Here is a 16962-nt window from a genome sequence, read left to right on the forward strand (position 1 = left end):
CCAGCCACAGCAAAAGATCATTTCCCAAAAATGTTATTTTGCCATTCCACTGTTTTGCAGGAGATTCACAATCCCTTGCAAGGTTACATTAGGGGAAGTTTACTTAATATACCAGTGTAACCCACCTTCCATTCACACTTATGCCAGGGGTCTGCTGCACTGCAGGGAATCTTCCCTGGAATCTTCCCCTGAGGGACTGATCATTTGAGGGTAAATTCTTGAAGTGCAGAATTCAGAGGACTCCCTCGCACAACACATATCTAAGCTATAGAACTCAGTGCCACTGGCTTAGTTAGTGTTCTAAAGAGGATTTGAAAAATGTATGTAGGAGACGAGTGCCAATGGATTCATGATGCTATATGGAATCTCCATGTTCAGAGACAATATCTGAATATCAATTGCTGGGGAGCAACAGCAAGAGGGCGCTATCTTCAAAGCAGGGGGGTGGCTCTTCATGAGGCAAGGTGAGACAGTTGCCTTAGGTGGCAGAATACTGAAGTGGCAAGATGCTCCCACTGACATCATCAGAGCAGCTCTTTGGGACCATTCTGACTTTTGAAAGCTTTGCAAGGAGCATCTCTCCTCACACTCTTTGCCGAGCTTGCAAGAAGCACAAGGGAAGAAGAAGTCCACTCCAGCTAACCTCTTCTTGTCCTGCTTGTGGACTTCCTGGAAGCGTCAGGCTGGCCACTGTGGGAATCAAGACACTGGACGGACCGTTGGTCTAATACAGCAGGGTTCTCCTTATAGACATAAAGCCTGATTTGACCATCATGCTGGGCATGTGCAGAATAAAAACTGTGCAGTGCAGGGGCGTAACAAGGCTGGAGTGGGCCTAGAGACAAAATTTTAAAACGGGCCCCTCGCTGATACACACACGCACACTTCACATGTGACTTGCCTCTGGGGGGGTGCCTCGAGACGTGGGGACCCCCAGGCAGCCACCTCCCCTTGCCTAATAGTAGTTACGCCCCTGGTGCAGTGTGTTGAGGCAACTTTTCAAGTGGTTTCTCTCTTATATTTGGGGGGGGGAGGCGCAACGTTCCTTTTTCAGCCCAACAGGGCATCCTCCAGTGGCTGTTGCTGGTGTGTTTCTGTTTAGATTGTGAGTCACAATCTAAAGAGGGAACAGGGAACCATCTTCACACCCTCTTGTAGCACCCAGTTTGGGAATCACCCCAGCTAACTGGTCAAAGAGGCACCTTTTAAAGAGGCAGCTTTCTAATGGCGCAGCAGGGAAGCAACCTGCCTAGAGAGCAGGAGGTTGTTGGTTCGAATCCCCGCTGGTGTGTTTCCCAAAATATGGGAAACTCTTATATCGGGCAGGAGCAATATAGGAAGGTGCTGAAAGGCATCATCTCATATTGCACGGGAGATGGCAATGGGAGATGGTAAAGGAGAGCTGGTCTTGTGGTAGCAAGCATGACTTATCCCCTTAGCTAAGCAGGGTCTGCCCTGGTTGCATATGAATGGGAGACTCGATGTGTGAGCACTGCAAGATATTCCCCTCAGGGGATGGAGTCACCGCTCTGGGAAGAGCATGTAGATTCCAAGTTCCCTCCCTGGCTTTTCCAAGATAGACCTGAGAGAGATTCCTGCCTGCAACCTTGGAGAAGCCGCTGCCAGTCTGTGAAGACAATACTGTGCTAGATCGACCAGTGGTCTGACTCAACAGAAGGCAGCTTCCTATGTTCCTAAACCCCTCCTGCATTCTCCCAAGAAAAAAACCACATGGCTCTGTGGTCGCCAGGAGTCGACACCAATGCGACGGCACAAACCTTCCTTTTTTCTTCTATGTAGCAGAGAGACAGCAACTGGCCCTATCCAGCCCAGCCCAGCGTCCCTCCCAGTGACTTATGCCAGTCTTTCTTTTGTAGATTGAGAGCCCTTTTGGGGACAAGGAACCACCTTCAGACCCAGCTGTGGCACCCCGTTGAGGTACTGCCTCTGCTAACTGGACTAAAAGGCACCTTTAAAAGTGGTGGTTCTCAGTTGCCCCTATCCAGCCTACCCAACACAGCATGCACCCAGTGGCTGTGGCTGGTGTGTTTTTGTTTGGATCGCAAGCCCTTTGGGGACAGGGGACGGTCTTCTTGCTCCTTTTGCTCTACCACTTGGGGAACCTCTTGGCTTGAAAAGCAGTCGTCTTTAAATATTCTACAAAACCACAAGACCTGTGTGCTCAACAAGACATAGCTAAGGACACAGGCTCTGTGGAACTCTACAGGGACAATAAGATCTTTTGGTTTCCTCCGGCATGCCTGGCCTCTTTCCACCAAGCTTGAGTCTAAATATAAGGCCTGACGCTGCATCCCACTTCGGCTGCCTTGCAGCCCACCAAAGGCAACTCACCTCTGCTTCCTTTCAGGCCCCATTGCTCAAGGCTCCCCTCGCCTTCAGTGGGATGAGTCAGCTGCCTCCCCACCCCAGGTCTGACTCACCTGGTGATGTCACAAGGCCCGTGTCACCATGGCAACCAGCCAAGTCGGTCTGCAGAGGCAGTTCCTTGGGGATGTTATAGTGACTCAGGCACAACAATGGCAGAATTATTTTTTTTTTTAAATGCAGAAAATATTTTGGACATGTACTGCCTTAATAAGGCCACCTAATGGTGCAGTGGGGGAAATGACTTGACTAGCAAGCCAGAGGGTCCTGGTTCAAATCCGCGCTGGCATGTTTCCCAGACGATGGGAAACACCGATATTGGGCAGCAGCAATATAGGAAGATGCTGAAAGGCATCATCTCAGACTGCGTGGGAGATGGCAATGGTCAACCCCTCCTGTATTCTATCAAAAACAACCACAGGGCTCTGTGGTCGCCAGGAGTCAACACCGACTCAACAGCACACATTACTTTACTTTACTTTACTGCCTTAATGAGGAGGACACATCAGGAATCATATCTTTCAAAACTGGCTCTCCCCCTCCTTTATATCTTTGTTCAAACTAGTCCATGGGCAATGAGATGTACACATAAATCTATAATAAATTAAATATGCAAATGAAAAATGTCCCCTTATACACACACACACACACACCAGCCTGCTTCCTTGCTGTGTTAAAAATCTGTCAGGTTATATAACTGTTGGCTACACCACCTGAAGAAGAAACTCATACTCCAGTTTACACAGGCAATGCTGTACATGCTCAGGGGGCCATAAAACCTCTCTCATTCCTCCTGGAACAGCCATGCCCCTGCCTCCAGGAGATACTGCACAATCTGTGCCCAGTCTGCAGTGCTGAAAGCAGGCCTCTACGTCACTGAATCTTGTCCCCTACAAATGCCAGAGAACACGGATCCTCGTTTACTAGGTTTTAGTGCCATGGCTTCCTTCCCATCACAAATGCCGACGCACGTTCACCCGCCCGGGTTGCTGTTTCACATTCCAGAGCTTCGCCTTAAATCTTCCCCCACATGAAACCACCTGTTAAGGGAGATCTTATTGCAAGGCCCTTCTTTGGGTGACAGCATGTTCTGAGCTTAGCCAGGTGGCCCACTGCAGATAAGGTCTTTTCTGTGGTGGATCCTGGATAATGGAACTTTCATCCTAGATATGTTCCCCTGGCACCATCATTGTTATATTCCAGGTGTCAGGCAAAGTCCATTCTGCTGGACTTTGGGGCTGTAGTTCAGTGGCAGAGTATCTGCTTTAGTCTGCACACAGAAGGTCCCAGTTTCAATTCTTGGCTTCTCCAGGTAGTGCTGGGAGAGATTCCTACCTATAAACCTTGGAGAACTGCTGCCGGTCAGTTTGGGCAACACTAAGCTAGAGGGACCAATGGTCTTACTCAGTATAAGCCAGCTTCTTATGGTCTCCCATGCTTTTAATGGTATTGGAGATCAGGGGCTTAGCAAAGTTGGAGTGGGCCCTGGGACAAAAAGTGAAGATAGGTCCTTGCTCTTCTGGGTCTCCCACCTTCTTTTCCCCATCCTTTTCCCCTTTGCTGCAAAACTGTGAGGAGGACATGGGGAAGAACAAAGCATTATTTTCACACCCTTTCTTCATTCCTATTAGAGTTGTCATGCCCCCCAGAATTGCTGGTTTCACCTGGATTTTAAACATCTCACCCAGTTTGCTTAGCCCACCCAGATGCGCCCAGATTTCAGATTTCGTGTTTTTTTTAAAAAAAAGCTAAGTTCTAGCCCTTGTAGAAGCGGAGTTATGGAGCAAAACGTGCAGTCATTATTCTGCTCAAAAATTATTTTCAAGCCAATTTACATAACATGCAAATTAGGCACACAGATTTGGAAAGCCAGAATATGGCAACCCTAATTCCTATGCAAATAATATCATACCCATGTACGAGAGGAAAGAGTGAGCTGTTGCCCTGCCAGTGGGGCCCCCACCCTCAGGGGCCAACTCAGAGACATTTGTCTCACCTTGTTCAGTTATAACTATGCCCCTGTTTGAGGTCCTTTAAATTGGCTTTTAGCCACTGTTTTATCTGCTGACCCTGCTCTGTTTATCCTTCTGGCCCTACTGCCATGTTGATGTTTCCATTGCATTTCTTTTCTTTTCCACCCCACCCACCCTTTTTACTATAGTGGCAAGCCACTTGCAGTGAAAAGCAGGCCAGCTATCAAGAAAATAACATTAAAATCCCCGGAGCACAGGCTGAAAAAACACAGACTAGAAAGCAATCTCTTTTGCTTTCAACAGGAGCCCTGCATGATACTTCCACATGTCTTCATAGTATACTTATTAGTCAGCTTTCTAGTAAACTCACCACCCACTCAATTTACTAGAAAGCTGACTGTCGTTCCAGGCCTGGGAGCTCTGTGGATATGCTTGAAACTTAGTGTGAACGTGCTCTGGGAATATGGAATGGTTTTCAGACTGTCTTCCCAAGGACCCAAGACTTCCTCACTGAAAGATGAGGATGGCAAACAAGAGAAACAACTTGTGCACCATTACTGATCATAAGAACATAAGAACAGCCCTGCTGGATCAGGCCCAAGGAAGCCCATCTAGTCCAGCATTCTGTTTCACACAGTGGCCCATCAGATGCCTCTGGGGAGCCCACAAGGCAAGAGCTGAGGTCAGCTGAGTCAGCGGAGGCTCTTCCCTTAGAAAGAACGGGGTGCTTAATGTAGAGTCCATGGTCTCCCCTTGGGTGTCCATGGGGTAGGTCCAAGTGGCCCATGGAAAACAACGTGTATAATGAAAGGTAACTCCCTAAAAACATTATAGGGCAGTCCACACAATTGTCAGAGTAGAAGAAACCTTCTTCCCTAATTTGGGAGCTGGGCACTTTCAATCGCCTGTTAAGATAAAAGCAAGGTTGGAGGCGGGGAGTTTGATAAACAGTCAAGCTCCAGCTGTGTAGGATGAGCGCGCCCTACCCAGTTTCTGTCGCCAGCTTCTAAACAATGCATATGCAAAGGGCCCAGAGCTTTTCAATGCAAATTCTTTGCTGCACTTAATTTAATTTGCTTCCTAGTGAGTCAGAATAAAGTTGTTGGGATAAACTATCCTGAAGACTTGTTTCTCTAATGTTTACTAGAGTGTTGTGAAAATATATTATATAAATGGGGTGGGAATCCTTGGGTAATACTTGAGGATCTGGAGTATTCGTAGGTGCAAAAAGGTTAAGAGGAACCACTCTTGCCTTAGCATGTAAAATCATGAGAAAGAGCTGGTTACAATTTACTTTCTCCATGGGTGCTAGGCCCAACAGATTTGGCCAACACCCCACACAAACTGAAAGGGCACCATCGTATTCCAGACTCCCACATACAAACCCTGCTAAATAAAATAAAGTCAAAGATCCACTTTCTTATGAGAGCAGTCCTACTGGATAACATCCCAGGCCTATCTAATCCAGCATTCTGTTTCCCTCAGTGGCCCATCAGCTACCTCTGGTGACCCACGAGCAGGCCCGAAGGCATGCCTGCTCTCCTGCCTTTGCTCCCTGTAGCCAGTATTCAGAGGTTTCTGAACCTGGAAGTAGCCTATAGCCATCAAGACTAGTAGCCATTGATAGACCTGTCCTTCGTGAATTTGTCTAAGCCCCTTTAAAGCCATCCAAGTTGGTGCCATCACCACATCCCATGGCAGAGAATTCCATAGGTTGATAATGCCCTGTGCAAATAAGTCTTTCCTTTTGTCTTTCCCAAATTTCCTGCCAACCAGTTTCATGGGATGAGCCCCAGTTCTAGTGCTGTAAGAGAGGGGGAGAGGGACTCTCTCTGCACTCTGTGCACCAGCATTAATCTAAATCTAATCTAATCTAATCTATAGCTGCTTGGCCCGCACTCACGCGTTGACATGAAATTCCCAGACCAAACCATGAAAGATAGAAACAAAAATTGAAAATCCCAGAATGATTCATTAATGTCCCGAAAAATGTGGGGAAACTCTCCCATTGCAAAAGCATGGGTTGTTTATTTATATATTTATTATTTATTTATTTATTTGTCAATCAAATTTATACCCCATCCATACTTACATCTCTGAGGTTAGGGTTAGGGGTAGAATAAACTAACCACAATCATGTACATTTAGACATAGAAATCCGGACTTTGTGGTACACGAGGCATGCTTAAAAACTGAAAGTCATTTTGTTGGCTATTATGTCTCCCCTTGGTCCCCTTTTTCTAAACTAAACACCCCCAAAACTGTGGTTTTTCCACATAAGGAAGATGCTTTAGCCTCATGATAGAGCTGGTCTTGTGGTAGCAACCATGACTTTTCCCTTAGCTAAGCAGGGTCTGCCCTGGTTGCATATGAATGGGAGACTAGAAGTGTGAGCATCGTGAGATATTCCCCTCAGGGGATGAAGCCGCTCTGGAAAGAGCAGAAGGTTCCAAGTTCCCTCCCTGGCCTTTCCAGTATAGGGCTGAGAGAGAAACTCCTGCCTGCAACCTTGGAGAAGCTGCTGCCAGTCTGTGAAGACAATACTGAGCTAGATAGACCAATGGTCTGACTCAGTATATGGCAGCTTCCTATGTTCCTTCTTTCAGTTGTCCTCTCTCCTGTACCTTCTCCAGTTCCATAATATCATTTTCAGATCTACTAACCCCAAACTGTATACCAAATGTGGCCACACCATAGATGTGTGTAATGGCATTCTAGTATCACCAGCTACATTTTCAAACCCTTTCCTAATAACCTGTAGTGCGGTAAAGGTAAAGTTGTACCATCAAGTCAGTGTCAACTCCTGGCGCCCACAGAGCCCTGTGGTTTTCTTTGGTAGAATACAGGAGGGGTTTACCATTGCCTCCTCCCACGCAGTATGAGATGATGATGATGATGATGATGATGATGATGATGATGATGATTTTACATTTATAGCCCGCTCTTCCTCCAAGGAGCCCAGAGCTGTGTACTACATACTTAAGTTTCTCTTTCACAACAACCCTGTGAAGTAGGCTAGGCTGAGAGAGATGTGACTGGCCCAGAGTCACCCAGCTAGTATCAGTATCATGGCTGAATGGGGATTTGAACTCGGGTCTCCCCAGTCCTAGTCCAGCACTCTAACCACTACACCATGCTGGCTCTCATGATGCCTTTCAGCATCTTCCTGTATAACTGCTGCCCGACCTAGGAGTTTCCCATAGTCTGGGAAACATACCAGTGGGGATTCAAACCAGCAACCTCTTGCTTCCTAGGCAAGTTATTTCCCCGCTGCGCCATTAGGTGGGAAATTAGCCTTTTTTCACAGCTGCTGCACATTGAATCAACCATTCCATTGAATGGTTGTCCATGAATGGCTGTCCACCACAACCTCAAGAGCCTTTCTTGGTTAGTCACTGACGACTCAGACCCCAACAGTGTATACGTGAAGCTGGGATTTTTTGCCAGCTCACCCAGCATCTTGCTTCTAAGGATAGCTAATCAAATACGTGCCCCCCCCCACCCCCAATAAGCAATTGGAATTTTGAGATATACTGCCTCTGAATATGGAGGTTCTTCCATTAAGCTTGCACAGCTGACCACAGCTAATGGATCTGTCCATTGCAAATGTGTCTATTCAAGTCATCCAAGTCAGTGGTTATCATTACATCTCGTGGCCGCAAAGTCTCTGTGGAGAGCAGGAATTCCGCAGCAGATGTACAGTGGATCCTCAGAAAACACACGGATGGGGAAAGGGTTGCTTGAGGCAAGAAAGCCGGAAAACCTGCTTTTCACTTGGTCATCTCTGTTAGTCCTTTGCTCCCTATCTCAGCTCCTGTTCTTTTCCATTGCTGCCCTCTGCCACAACAGTCCTTTCCAAACACATTTCAGAATCTCAGCAACAGCAGTCACAAAAACTATGGAAAGCTAAAATATATGCATGGTGTATATTTTAAGCATCTGATTGCATTTCCCTTAGTGCAAATCAGAGGTGGGTGGAGACCAGGTCACAATGAACTTGGTTCAATTTATGTCTGAATGGATTTAATTTTTTAACTCCTCTTTCATATGAAGAATAGCTACAAAGCAAAGGACTAATGCAAGGGTTATAGCTAATAGGCAATATCGCTGCCGGAAAAGTGTTTGTGTGAGCACTTCTGTGTGCAGTTCAGGGTCGTTCTGCTGGTGTGGTTCACCCTCCCTCTGCCAAAAGGGGGGGGGGGAATCATGTGGGAAGGTGTTCACACAAACAACTTCCTCTGTTATTCCTTGTTCAGAGTGCATACGGACAGAAATAACTAGAACAGGGTTCCCCCTGTGAAAGCACAATTACCCCAGTTGACTTAAAGGTATAATATTCTCTTTTGGGTTTGGAGGGGGGGATTTGGTTGAGAGGGGCAAACCTGATGCTGCAGCTGGAACTCCTCCCCACATAACAGTGGATGGCCACTATGTTTTTCTCCCAAAGGTTGCCTGGAATGGAACAAGCTCTGACAATAGCAGCCAGTCCTCCCCCACAAAAAAGGTGAGAACATCGGAAGCTGCCATATACCGAGTCAGACCCTTGGTCCATCTAGCTCAGTATTGTCTACACAGTCTGGCAGCAGCTTCTTCCAAGGTCGAAGGCAGGAGTCTCTCTCAGCAAATTTGCCTGGAGAGGAGCAAATTTGCTGAGAGAGGAGAGAAAGGGGGGAAAAAAGAGGAGAGGTGAAGATGCCAGGGAGGGAACTGGGAACTTTCTGGATGCAAGCATGCAGATGCTCTTTCCAGAGCAGCCCCGTCCCCTGAGGGGAATATCTTACAGTGCTCAAACATGTAGTCTCCCATTCCAATGCAAACCAGGGTGGACCCTGCTTAGCAAAGGAGACAATTCATGCTTCGTACCACAAGACCACCTCTCCTCTCCTTATTATCACCAGGCAAAGTTGTGTGGCAACACAAAGGGCCTCCACGATCAGGCTGCAGCTGGCCCGGGCTACTCTGAAGGAGGCTAGTGGGGGTGAGGAGGATCCTCCACTGCCGCCACCAAACCATTAAAGTAAATAGCCCTGCCGCCCCTCTAGTTCTAGGAAGCCTGCCTGCCCCTTTGCTCATAAAGGGGAATCCTCACCGGGTTCCCCTTCACGGGTAGACCCCTGAACCAGTCCGCAAACCGGTTCAATTCAGTCTAGCGGTCGAACCGGAGCAGGTCCAGTTCGATCAGAACCAGAACCAGACAGGGCCAGGTCGGTTCGAATCCCGCTCAGATTTGAACCGTGCACATCCCAATTAGGAGTGATGGGGGTTGTTGTCCAGCAACATGTGGGTACCCACATTTGAGAAGCTCTGCATTAATAGCAGAGATACTGTGAGGCTGAAAAAAGAATCACAACAAAACAGCTGGCTCCTCTGTACTACCGATTCTAGGAAATAACCCTAAACATGTTTATGAAAATATGTGTGGTGCGCCCTCCAAAACAGCACAAGTCACTTGGATCCCTTCCTTTGGCCATTATGCAACGTTGTGCAACTGGGTTTAACCGGCTGGAGCTGAGAGCAGGGAAAAATACAGCTGCTGGAGTTGGGACGCTTGAAAAATATGTTTTCTTCTTCGCGGGCTGAGCATATACGCCGCCTGTACTGGATACTTGTTTATCAGGTTCGCTTGTTCCTGGGGCTTCTTGGAAACTCCTCCTCCATGGAGGAGGCATGTGAACAGGGCCGGCAGCAACAATGAGAGCGCACGCCTCTTTCACATGGCAGAGGAGCTGCTCCAGAGAGCTCGGTTACAGAAAGGTCAGGCCATGCAGGAGGAAAGTGAGACTTCCTTCTCTTGCACACGCGGAAGGAGCATGCACAGCTGGTGAGGCTGCTCTCGGAGCTTGCATGATGCTGCCCGTGCCCTGGGCCCCCCAGAGGCCCGGCTGTTTGCCTGCATACCAAGCTGACTGTACTCCACAGGGTGGAGAATGTTCCCAGGACGGGATGCCAGCCGCCTCCTGCTTACGCTCTGCAGAAAGAGAACGCCACCCCACTCCTGAAGTATTTTTGGTTCCATCAGCCAGTTCTGCATAGGGGCATACTGGGGCTAAAGAGTTCCCAGAAGTGGCACACCCAGCATGGAACCCCGGCCCCATCATCACAAATGTCTTTGGATTCGTTAGTCTGCAAGGTGGGCAACAAAGCTAATAAAAACTCACACACGGGTGAAAAAAGCACCATAACTGTAAACACAGGGAATGACAGAAAACAATAACTGCAGTCAAAACAGAAACTTCCCCCCTTGTCTACCCTCGCCTTCACTGCCACCCCCTTCCTCAGTTGTCTCCCTTGTACTAAATTATAGATTGTAAGGCCCTCAGGGCTGGGACCTATCCTCTTTTGCTTTGCATCTTGCACAGTGATGACATCGTACACAGAATATAGAAAACCATTATTAATAAAACCAGCAGAAGCCCAGCAATCAATGAACTCCGAACATCAGCTGGAAGTACACCTCCTTTGCCTCCTTTAATTAATTAAGATTGTTTTAATAGTTTCAATGCTATTTGAAAATATTGTTTTAAAATTTTTAAATTGTTGTAAAGTTTTCAACTTTTTGTTTTTGTTTTAACTAATGTTTTACTTTCTGTTTTTATTTTGTTGTGAAACGCAAGTTTGGGGTGGTATAAAAACATGTTAAATAAATAAATAAACAAAATCTGTAACACTAGCAGAGATGAAATGAAACAGACCTTCTGAGGAAGGGACTTGCACAGTCTCCATGGCACCATTCGGAAGGTGTGTCTCCTGGACCGAAGGAGGCTGTGGTTGTTTCGTGCAAAGGTTCTCAAACCCGGGGCACCAGATGTTGTTGAACTACAACTCCCATCATCCCCAGCCACAATGGCTCATAGGGATAGTGGGAGCTGTAGTCTCAACAGCATCTGGCGACCCAGGTTTGAGGACTCCTGGCTCAGCGGAAGGGAAATCAGGGCCAGCTCCAAGTTTCGGAGGGGGGGAGGCTAGCAAAATGCCCTCTGGCAAGCCCCCCATGTGTTTGGGTGTTGGCAAGATTACTGGAGCAACACCATGCCAGGAGAATTGTGGGAAGAGTTAAATGATGGTTCAGGTCAGAAAGGAAGAAAGTGATGTGGTGGGGGGAGCATAGGGCAAGTGACATTGGCAATGAGCCCCCTGCCAGGATGTGATGGGTCTTCCTGCGGCCCTGGGATCCCTGAAATGTTCTGCCACTTGCTTCCTGCGGCCCTGGGATCCCGAAATGTTCTGCCACTTGCTGATGCCAGACCTCAGAGAAATGCATTCTGCATATGCACACTCTCTCTGCTTTGCATGGTCCAGGGTTGAGGTATGGTAGGGAAAGCAGGTTGTTTTCTTTAAAGCATTGATCCTCCACCTTTCCACTAAAGATTGGTCCCTGCAGCGATTCACACCATAATAATTAAACAACAAAAATTACCACAATCCAGAAAACAGAACAAGAAAACAAGAACCACATACAAGGGCAGATGATGAGTAGCCACCACTTTTCAATTGAGAACAACAAAAACATGGGCAAATAAAAGGAGGTTTCAAGTAGTACCGAAAAGATAACCAAGTAAGCACTTGACAACCTGCTTGGTGAAAGGATTCTGCATTTTGGGTGCCACCACAAGAAAGGCCTTGTCTCTGCACTCAGGGCAGAGTTTCAGCCCCGCTGAGAGGCAAAACCTTGGTGTAGAAGAACGAGGCCTAGAAAAAGCCAAATCTGGCCACCCCGAGGCATGGAGAAGGATGGCAGGGTCAAATGTTCATTCTTGGTTTTCTGTAGTTTCACTTTTGGTTTAGCATTTTTGACAGTTGATTTTTGGAAGGAAAAGAGATTTCAAGAAATGGAGGGAATTGTTGTTTGTTCTAATTGGATGGCTTAAAAAATTGTTGGGCCAGAGAAACTGCATATATTGGGACTGTTTTGAGAGGGGAAAGGGAAGTCAACAGAGAGACAGAGGCCTAGAAGATGGAGAAGTCAAGAGTCTGCTGGAGATAATCTTGGAAGCCAAAGAAGGAAAGTCTGCTGGAGAGAGTCAGAGCTGAAGATTGAAGAAGACAGAGAGGCTGTTCTCATGATGGGAGGAAACTGGGCTAAGAGAGCCCAGCCTGGTTTTCCCCCACCACGTGAACCACTAGGCTCGCAGCCAAACCCAGTGGTTCAATGGTGGCTAGCCTGCCAAAGTAGCCCTCCTCTTAAATAAGGTTAGCGGTGTGGAGAGCCTAAAAGGGTTTTGCAGGGAGAGCGGGCTTGACTTGCTCTCCTCGTGGGCAAGCAGGGAGCATGCCTTGCGGCTGCCCACACAATCATTGGCTGTGTCACAGAGCCGGTTGGGGTGGCAGAGTTTGGGTCTCATCATGCCGTGCAAGTGCAGGGGGCATTCTGGGGAGCCCCCCGACACCAGGAGGCTTGTAGCCTCCCGGTCAGGGGACTACTTGTGAGTTGGTGCGGAGTCGCGACACACGATCAGAAACGGGGATAGCGGAGTGTGTGCTCTGCCAACCTCATTTGGGGGGTTGGATTTAAGTGGGCTTGCCGCCGGGAGCCACACAACTCCCGTTGCTTCCCACTATTGGGAGAAATCAGGCTAGCCTTCCCGAGCCCGATTTTTGCTGATCATGGGAATAGCCTCATTGTGTACCTAACCCAGCACTGTATCGAGGGTGGAGGAAAAGCCATCCTGTCCTACCCAGTTAACAGCTAGGACAACCCATCCTCCCTCCTCCTGCCTCAATTTTTGCTGACACACGGCCATAACCCCTGCTAACTGAGCAAAGAGGCACCTTTTACCGTGGTGATTCTCTTTACTGAGCAGGGGGAGAGTAATTGGCCCTATCCACCCCCAGCACAGTACCTCCAGTGACTGTTGCTGGTGTCTATCTTATGTTTCTTTTTAGAATGTGAGCCCTTTGGGGACAGGGTTCCATCTTGTTTGTTTGTTATTTCTCTGTGTAAACCGCCCTGAGCCATTTTTGGAAGGGTGGTATAGAAATTGAATTATTAATTAATTAATTATTGCATGGGGCTTGGAACCTGGCTCACTGTTCCTTCTACCCAGCTGTCGGTCATGATAACCAGCCCGTTGTCCGGCATTCTCTCAAGACTGCAGATTCGACTACCCAACCCTACACTTGTTTATTCAGAAGGAAACCCCAATGGAGACGCAACTCTAGAGAGAAAGGCTGTCTGCATGTGCCACTTCCCAAAGACCGGAACAAAACAAGCTCACACAGAGTGGGGTGTCAACAAGAGAGCAGTCTTCTAATATTCAAGAGTGGGTGGGCTGCAGTCTTCTAAGGGATCAAATGTGCATGAGGGACTCTTATGAGCACAGAGGGGCCCCCCCAAAAGAAACTCAGTAACTTTTGTAACTTGTTTGTAACTTTTCTAACCCAGTAACCTTTTTGTAAATATTTATTTTATTTATTTATCATCATCATCTATTCTAGAATATTTATCTACTGGCTTTCAACAAAAAATCAGCATAAATATATTTAAAAAACATTTCCAAGGTTTATGGAGCAAAAGGGATGAGACGGTAGTTCCAAACCCTAAAAGGGTCACATTTTTTTAAAAAAAACAACTTGTGGGACAACAGACATAAGTCTTGGGTGGTATATAAATATGTTACATAAACCAACAGCAACAGTCATTGAGAGGGACCCTGTGCTGCATTAGAGACAGCTGCCTTTTCCCTGCTATGCAGCCTTGGGGGTACCTAAGCATGTGAAGAGTGCCCTGCTTTGGATGGAGTGCGAAAACAACACACTCTACAAGGCTATTTAGTACATTTACACGTATTTATTGCATGCTTACCTCACCTTCCGACCAAGGAGCTCAATAAAGTTAGTTACAGTTTATTTCAGTCATTGACCAGCACAAATATTGCACCACAAAAGAAATAAATAATATATAAAACTCAATAACTCACACGTTAACTCCAAAATAATAGCACGAACAGAATAATAGCACGAATAGCACGAACATTAACTCTTAATTCCGAGTTAATGCCAGCCAGCACCAAAATTTAGAAACACTAAAAGGCTGTTCACGCGAGTAGCCAAACCCAGGCTTTGGCTGCCCATGTGAAGCGCCAGGATCGAGGCCGGTCCCAGCGCTGCCTCTCCCGTAAGCCCAGGAATTTACCCCAGGCTTTCACCTGGGTGAGTGAGCCCTTTACCCCAGGTTCGGGATCGTGTGTTTGCATGTAGCCCACGCAGACACAGAGCTGGGCACCACCTGACTCATGGGGGAATCCCTAAATGCACCACGCTGCTCATGCGGAGCATTGAGAGATTCCTGGAGGCCGGGACTAATTTTCCTGGCCTCCAGAGACCCACACTGCCAAGAGCAGCACATCCCACACCTTGACCAGAATCGTCTGGGGGGAAGGTAAGTTTGATCTTGTCTTTCCCCCCCACCCGCACCCGCACCTTCCCCTCCCACAGAAAATGGTTGTGTGCACATCCTTTAAGTGTAATATCTAGAGAATTATCAGGAAGGAGACAACAAACTTAAAATCAAACAAACTTACAAACTTATCCTGTTGTAAACCGCCCTGAGCTATTTTGAAAGGGCAGTATAAAAATCAATCAGACAAACAAATAAATAAAAATTCATCCAAACATCCTGGAATAAGTGCAAAACTGCATACATGCTCTTATTTATGTATTTATTTTTATTTTTCCATGTTTATCCCACCCTTCCTCCAAGGAGCCCAAAGTGGTATACATGGTTATGTTTATCCTCACAACCACCCTGTGAGGTAGGTTAGGCTGAGAGATACACGACTGGCCCAGAGTCACCCAGTGACTTTAACGACTGAACACAAATTTGAACTCTGTTCTTCCCGATCCTACCACTGTACCACACAGGCTCTTTCCCCCATCTTAGCTTCTCAACAACCCTGTGAGGAGAAATTGTGACATGCAGCATGATGGAGGCAGGTTGCAGATGTTCCGTGGGAAAAGAAGCTAATCTTGAACCGACAGCTGAGATCAGAGAGGCAGCCTCTCATCCTGATGAGTGAGGTGGCAAGCAAGGTCCATTGCAGATGCAGATCTGACTTGCAAGGACCATGGACAGAGTCTTTTCAGTGGTGCTGCCGCATTGGAAATCCCTAGCCCTAGTCAATTATTCAGCACACGAACAAACTCTATACTCTGTATGTACCCACAGATCTGTATGCACGTACATTTATTCATGTTGTGTTTAACATAATAAGCCCTCTTCAGATGTTAAAAAGTGGGGGTGGGGGACACGACACTGTACTCTAGTACTGCATCCTGAAAGCACACCCAAAAGCCCTGGCACTGATGCACTTAGGAACATAGGAAGCTGCCATATACTGAGTCAGACCATTGGTCTATCGAGCTCAGTACTGTCTTCACAGACTGGCAGCGGCTTCTCCAAGGTTGCAGGCAGGAGTCTCTCTCAGCCCTGTCTTGGAGATGCTGCCAGGGAGGGAACTTGGAACCTTCTGCTCTTCCCAGAGTGGCTCCATCCCCCGGGGGGAATATCTTACAGTGCTCTCACTTCTAGTCTCCCATTCAGATGCAAAGCTGGACAGACCCTGCTTAGCTAAGGGGACAAGTCATGCTTGCTACCACAAGACCAGCTCTCCTCCCTGAGAGAACTAGGGATGTGCTCTAACCTGAACACTGGCCGGTTTGAACATTCGGCAGTGCAGGGAATAGGACTTTAAGGGTGGGGGAGGGTGCACTTACCCCTCCCCCCGCTGGCACTAGATTCCTGTAAAAGCTTTTGGGGCGGCAGCATAACCTCCCTGAGCCCCTTCCCCTCTTTGGCCAGAAGTGGCTGGAAGTACCAGGCATGCATGCGCACATTGGGCACGTGCACGCACATGTCACATGTGTTCTCATGCACGAGAGACGGGCTCACGTGCGACCGCAACAAGTGCACGCACGCCTGATACTTCCGGCCGAAGAAAGGAAGGGGAGGCAGGGAGGTATGCTGCCGCCCCAAAAGCTTTTACAGGAATCTAGCACCGGCGGGGGGAAAGCGGGTGAGTGGTGTGCACCCTCCCCCACCCTTAAAGTCCTACCCCCCCATCCCTTCGAACCACCCCCGCCCGGTTCCATGCACACCCCTATTTAGAACTTCTATTTGCATCAGTGCTTTGGGGTTCTTTTCGGCTTCTAGGTTAGAAGCCTCACCCCCATGCTGTGCACCTCTGCAGCATTTGTCCCTTCAGACAAATGCTCTGTGAGCGGCATTGAGTAAAGCTTCTGGACACATCATCAGCACAGGGTGGGACTTGCAGGCACGCTCTCCAGATGTTTAGCTTGCACCCAAGTCCCTCCTTTTTTCTAATGTCTGAAGAGGCTATGCACACTTTTCTACTGAGAGAACCTGCACTTCTAAAACAAATGCATCTACACGGCAGTTCTGCTATTTAGGAGTGGCAGACATCTCTATGCACATAATGTCTGAACAGGGCTCCCAAGGGAGGCCACCAGCCCCCCCCCCCCTTTGGCTTTTATGCAGTTCCTAAGATAAGGTCCATTTCCTTAAGCTGACTTTTAACAGACATCAAACATTTGTGCTTGTGCTTTATTCTGCAGCTTGCGCTGTTCTTCTTTCCCTTACTAATAATGG

The 16962-nt window shown here is 47.7% G+C and overlaps 1 protein-coding gene across 5 annotated transcripts in view; it reads right to left on the bottom strand.

Annotated features, from left to right (window-relative positions):
- PFKFB3 (6-phosphofructo-2-kinase/fructose-2,6-biphosphatase 3) overlaps positions 1–16962 on the bottom strand; it is a 125715-nt gene that overhangs the window by 78368 nt on the left and 30385 nt on the right. The window contains exon 1 of one of the 5 annotated variants that reach the window (XM_053255159.1): positions 2442–2482. The exons of 2 other annotated variants lie outside the window; for them this stretch is intronic. The gene's annotated coding sequence lies outside the window, so the exon portion shown is untranslated. 2 more of the 5 variants (XM_053255157.1, XM_053255147.1) reach the window with 2 other exon arrangements.

This window comes from Hemicordylus capensis, chromosome 5, assembly GCF_027244095.1.
Source record: "Hemicordylus capensis ecotype Gifberg chromosome 5, rHemCap1.1.pri, whole genome shotgun sequence".
NCBI classification, from domain to species: Eukaryota; Metazoa; Chordata; class Lepidosauria; order Squamata; family Cordylidae; genus Hemicordylus; species Hemicordylus capensis.